General features: G+C 41.3%; 1 long non-coding RNA gene across 2 annotated transcripts; it reads right to left on the bottom strand.

Annotated features, from left to right (window-relative positions):
- Positions 1–2,268: 2,268 nt before the first annotated feature.
- On the bottom strand, positions 2,269–6,282 carry LOC119269413. 2 transcript variants are annotated; one of them, XR_005133608.1, is made up of 6 exons: positions 5,750–6,282; positions 5,167–5,262; positions 4,950–5,076; positions 3,821–4,016; positions 2,997–3,067; positions 2,269–2,596 (listed from the first exon to the last, which is right to left on the bottom strand). It is a non-coding gene; the product is annotated as an uncharacterized LOC119269413 (long non-coding RNA). The 2 variants fall into 2 exon arrangements; XR_005133607.1 differs by having other exon boundaries at positions 3,821–3,976; positions 5,750–6,280.
- Positions 6,283–6,488: the final 206 nt, after the last annotated feature.

Here is a 6,488-nt window from a genome sequence, read left to right as displayed (position 1 = left end):
GTTGTGTGCTCATAATCTTGTGATGTGATTACTTTCATAGTTTTGTGACTGAAACAAGTGTTGTTTAAATCTTTTCACTACCACTATTTTACATACCTCAGATGAACAGGCTAGAAACCTGCACCGTGCGTCAAATCCTTATGTACAAACTCTAAGAACAGGGCTACAAAAATGCCCACAATTCTCCTTCTCAATGTCACAAAAGTCAGGGCAATACTCAAATGGTGGAATAAACCCATCAAAATCATACTTGGTGGTCATTTGCATTTGACTCTACAAAAAATTGTTGAGTTCTGCTCAAAGTCTCATAGTATTGGACACAAGAAATTACGAATAGAAAAGCACCTCTGGATTTTTTGGGCCGAAATGAAGCTCAGATGTCACCCACCATTCTTTAGTACAACCGTCGCCAAGGCCGCCGTCGGGTCCGACATTGCCACCGCTGCTGCCCATGGGCCATGCACCGACAAAGAGGGGGTTGGCTATCCCCCAACAAGGACGTAGCATCACGGTGAGCCACGTTCTTCAGTCCTTGCCGTGGTCCTTGCCACTGTTAAGGGTTAGGGATTTGGCTTGAGGGGAAGGCTGCCTCGGTCGAGTGTGAATTTGTGGGAAGAACAGAGAGAACGACTAGGGATTTGGCTAGTGTGTGGCGAACAGAGAGGCTGGCTAGGTTACTGGGGGATCTATTTACATCATACAACAATGGGGGGTTCCTGTATATTAACCTGGATGTGGGCCAAGTTCCTAGAGCCGACGTGGCAGGTTTGGACTAATTTATATCGGTTTGTACCCGTAAAGCAAGTTTAGGGGCTAATTTGAGTCATTTTGTAAGTTTTTGTACGAGATTGTACCCGCGCTCCAAGTTTATGTACCAATAGTGTAATTAACTCATTGGAATACTACATAGCTGGGAGCATGAGAGTATGGTATAATACATTAAGAAATCTAGATATATGTTGGATAGTTTCTATTCAATCTACCGATTAATGGTCAACCGATTAATCCAGGTAATATGCCGATTCACCGATTAATCGCTACTCCTAAACTTACCGAGCAGCTACCAGTTAACGATTTCTTGAACATTGATTCATTGTATATAGTATTAAAAAAATGTTTGTGTTATTTAGGTTGTCATGATCAAAATGCTTTGTTAATAGAGGTGAATGCTTGAACTAGTGATATATAGTTTGAGTAGTTGATCTAAGTAAATTTTCCATGACTATGGTTATATGATTATCGGTCTTAATTTTTCCTATATATATGCTTAGATAAATTTTATTTGATTAATGCCAACTAAAGTGATGAGTATAAATAACAAGTAAGAAAGGAATAGAAATGTTGAAAGTTAAGTTTGTGCAAGTAGAACTTTGAATGAAGTTGATCTGTTGTTTCTAAGTGATATGTGATGCATATTATATGGTTGCATAAGCATGGCATATATTGACTCGAGCATTTTATTTCAAGTTAAACCTGATGATAATTGAACTTGAATGTAAAGTTGGTCGGGTCATGGTGCCACTGAATCGGGCTGACACATTTGCCTTTATGGGGAGGCCGTTAGACGTCCTGTTGTCATGCCTTTTGTCGGTACCTCCAACGAGGGAAGGTTATGGGCATGCGTTACCCTGGCCCGGTAAGCAGACATAACCTTGTGGACCTGTTGTTCTTATGGTATCGTGTCCCCGTTTGGGACTGTTTATTTGCCACGACAGTGGTAGTTTTGCCTTTGCTAGGCTGGGTCGCCCAGGACTGAGCCCAGTGGGGAGTTGGTCGGTGTGGCCGTAAGAGTGTCATGGCAATTGGAGAGTTCTGTCGGAATGCCGTTGGTCCACCCGAATGGGAGTGCGAGTCCATGGGTTCTGTGGTGTGGGTAAAGTGCGCTACCTCTGCAGAGTGTATTAATCTATCGATAGCCGCGCCCACGGATAACAATACAAGAAATCTGTTAATACATGACAGTCCTTAGCCATCATAGATCAACCAAAAACTGTCATGCGCGTCCATCCTTGACAGACTTGAGATCCGTCATGTATATCGCATCATAATTTGACATTGTAGCTATCATGACGGTTCTTGGCCGTCGTGGAATTGCCTCAGGCCCGCCCAAGCCCAAACTAGGCCGTGATGGAACAGTTCGTCATGGACCAATGCCATGTGGCTACCTACGTGGACACTATTTTTCATCATAGAAACCGTCATGGATTTAGGATCAATTTAAATTTGGTCCCATCCATTACATTCAGCCCAATTTTGATCAAATATGCCTTTACCATAATGTGTTCCGTAAATCATAATGCCAATTTTGGACGAGGAAAATATTTCCAAAGTACCATATGTTACACAAATCACTCAATATGCAACCATCTATAGGTATGTAGAACCTAGCAGTTTATAATATCCTCCATGAAATGATAATATACACCATATATTGACAAAATCACTCAATATGCAACCATCCATAGGATTAGGAACCGGTACAATCCAATTTACATTGACAAACATATAACTACAAAGGTTGTCACTCGTGTTCTTGTTGTCAACCCTCCTGATGGCAACTATATGGCATGGCGGATTCTGATGGACAACAACATACCTACCATATTCACAACAACATTAGACATTTGTAGATATGAGTATATAGGAGGAGAAATCCCTACAGATGAGAATAACAAAGTATCTAGTATAAAACAACAATAAATTGAGTGACTAATACATGTGCATAGTACACAAATAAACAGGTTTAAACCTCTGTATTCTTACTGTAGGACTCCCACAATGTAACAATGTAATTTTCTTCTTAGATTTAGATTAAACTTATTTCTGGAATACATATTCACCGGTCTGCGGGAGACAACAAGGATAGAAAAAGAAATGCCTAGGGAGAAAACTCTAAATAGAACATGTTGACATATTCATATAGTAACAGAAATCATGTCTCCAAGACCTAGGGGGGAAATCTAAACTGAATCAGATCTTCATAGAAGGCCACATACCATAGTGTCTGTACTTGTACCCTGCGGTTTGCCTCTACTTGGTACCCTGCAGGTTGTCTGTACTTGTTATCCTGCATGGTACATGATACAGAAGAAATTCAGAGAAAATTTAGGGTTAAAGATTCAGAGAGGAAGCGGTCACCAGAGAGAAGTGTGCCGAATGAAAGTCAAACGACTAACAAACACACATGACAAAACTCAAGTACTACAGTAGCAGAAGTTGAGGCCATATAAACCCACTAACAAAATAATGCTCAGCATTTCTAAACAAAGGACAGTAGTATGATTTGTGTTTGTCCATACAGTAGGTTGTTGGTTTGAAAGGTCAAAGATAATGCTCAGCATTTCCTAATTGACATTTCAGATTAGATCTGGAAATTCTGTACATATATTTTGAAGGTAAAAGTTGAGTTTTTGCCAAGGTCATCTTCATATACCATTACTGTATATACACTGCCAGTCAGCAATGAGGATTGGTTTTAAATTTCTTAGATTTGAGAAGTAACCCCTATTTACTAAAATGCAGTTTCGGCGAACTACTCACTCTTGAAACAAGATTTGGAGCTATCATGTTTACATTAACGCCTGATCCAATCAAAAAGTAAACAGGCCAAAAGGCCTACTCACAATGTTACCTGCCTGATACAATCAAACATTCAGTTCTGGGTGCAATATAGAAAAAAACAATATTACAAAAAACTTGAAAAGCATGGAAGCATCATATATATTGTGTATCAAAAATTTAAAAGCTACAAGTAAATGTGACACTAGAGTAAGGATTCCTTCTTATTACGAACAGGAAGAGCAAAGAGGTTGTAACTTACTCTGTCTCCACTAGATGATCACTTATTTCCATTTATTCTCCATCAACAAGAGCTTAAGGAATGCGAAAACAAGGATCCGGTGCCTCTTCCATACTAACAGCATTACTGGGACCATGAGGAACATCATTCCCAGCATAACAATCACAACCACAGTGCCTGTTCATATAGCATGACATGCAAATAAGTATGGCATAATCTGCAGAATGCAGAGTGCATTATAAAGGTTGAGCTCCACTTGCTTTTAGAAGTTTACTAGTATGGCATAATACACATATATGCAATGCAACTTCCAGATTTACCATGAGATTTAGGAAATAAAAATTATTGGGATAGTAGATCCAGTAATAACTTCCAGACACAAATTTTAAACATTTGGACATACAAATGCAACACATTCTCTGGTTACCTACCATTGCATATACACGATTGCCAACAGCTGCAGCACCTACCTTATCCCTCTCATTTCAACAAGAGAACAACTTTTCTCAAGCCTAAAACAACACCAAATCGAGCTAATCGAGCCCAAACAGCACCAACATCCTAACTAACCATGGACCAGGATCAGGTTTAGCTCAATGGCCAGGGTCGCAATGCAAGTCGGCCACCGCCGGCGTGCGGCAGAGGAGGTCGCCACCGACAACACAAACACACTCTTCACTGAACAAAAAAAATGTACACTTGTCCCAGCACATGAACCGAATTTTATCTATCAACCAAGCTTAAATGATCTAGTCTATCTCATAGTTGGTTTTCAAGTAATGGTTCTTTTCTTCCAAGCAAACCAGAAAACTGATTGGTAGAGTACAGAGTGGGTGGTGTTTTTTCATATAAAAATGTACAGAGCAGTAGAGAATAATCAGGAATGGTAGAAAGTAATTGGTATGCAGAGTAAATGTTAGCAATCAGCATTTTGTCAAAATAGACATGTAACTATAAAAATACCATTTGAGATTTTACATAGCATGCATCCACCGTGAACAAAACAAACAACTCTATCAAACTAGGAGGAACTAGGTGTTGCAGCAAGCAATAAATTAAATAAAAAATGGAAACAAGCGCACACACACTAAGACAATGCAAAAAGCACAACGAAGATATTTAAGGATCAACAATGATATACACACGACACCTGCATGGCCGATGCTTGCACGATTCTGCCATGACAGTGCCAACAGTGAGCATGCTCACAAAGGCGTTGTTGGGGAGGGAACATTGTTCATAGGCCGTGCAGCTACTGTCATGTGTGAGGGAACATCCTTCAAGGATAGGAACATGAGGACAAAGAAGGGTGCATAGTTTGTAGTGCTAGCTAATTATTTTGTACTACAGAAGTAGTTTCAACTGACCTTTCTATATTGTATCCTTTGTTCTTCACAAGGCTCTATTTTATAAACACCTTTTATGTCATCAACAACACCCTCGACTTTAGCTATCTCCTCCACCTACAGAATAATAATTAGAACTTTAATCAAACTATTCCATGGAGAAAACAAATAAATCTTCTGATTTAGTAGAAGTATCCACTATAGTTACTCCTGCATAGGATTCCCTCCACAGTTTATTCCAGCTTTAAGCATCCCATCTTTTCAGTTACATATATACTCTACATCATACTTTTATCCATCTCAATGATGTATTTGTAAACTAAATCGACACACATAAACACAGCACGACCTCAGAAACTATGTAAGCACCCCACATATATTTATTAGACATACATGTTGATGAAGAAAGGATGTAAATATAAATCTCTACATTAAAAATATCAGTCGCATCAACATTTATGGAAAACATGAAACATAATACATCATCTTGCTATCTTTCCGAAACAATTATTCCCAGCCACAAAAGTTATTTCACTGCAAAGCACTATCCTGACATCCTAAATGGATAATTTTTCAATTAATGGAGAGTGAAAGAGCTTATCACCTTCACAGCGAGTGGTCTGGCGAGGTCACCTGTGGCGATGTGGATAAGGCCGAGGAGTGCCGAAGAAAACAGTGGCCACCACCTCCTCTCCCAGCGCAAGATTGTGAAGAAGGGGGAGCGTCAGGGCATCCATCCTTGTCCTGGGCAGCGGGTAGGCTTCAACTTCCATCTAGCCGTCCTAAACCACTTTCCTCATGACCACCGCGCCCATGACGACGAGCAGGGGGCTTCCCTTGACATAGATCTAGGAGCGCCGCTACGGCCGCCCCATCGCGGAACGGAGGAGGCTACACAGGGGGAGTGGGAGCCGGAGAGAGTGGGGGTGGTGGCGGAGCAAGAGAGGGTGGGAGACGGAGGTGGAGCAAGAGATGGTTGGCGCGGCGGCGCTGGAGATCGGCAGCCAAGCGTGGAGGGAGGCTGGACATGGATCTAAATCGGAAGGTGAGAGGGAGAGGAGTCGGCGGCTCTGGGTGGAGGTGGATAGGGTTTTCGCGGTCGAGGGAGAGACGCGAGGCTGTGGCCAATATGATCGTGGGCTTTGGAGTTAAATGGGTCGAAAAGATTTAACTCCGTGCATCGACGACTTGAATGTTTTCCCCTCCGCGCGCTTCTGTTTTGGACTTTGCCGCGTAGATGACTTGAATGTTTTCTCCTTCGTGCGCTTTGCTTCAATCAGTTTCGTATTTTGGTGTCTTTGCCCTTAGCCCGGTGAATCGTACTAGGCTTGATTCATGTTGGC

Source organism: Triticum dicoccoides, chromosome 3A (assembly GCF_002162155.2).
Source record: "Triticum dicoccoides isolate Atlit2015 ecotype Zavitan chromosome 3A, WEW_v2.0, whole genome shotgun sequence".
Taxonomy (NCBI): domain Eukaryota; kingdom Viridiplantae; phylum Streptophyta; class Magnoliopsida; order Poales; family Poaceae; genus Triticum; species Triticum dicoccoides.
Note: the sequence above shows the minus strand (reverse complement) of the source record. Positions and strands in the feature narration are given on the sequence as shown.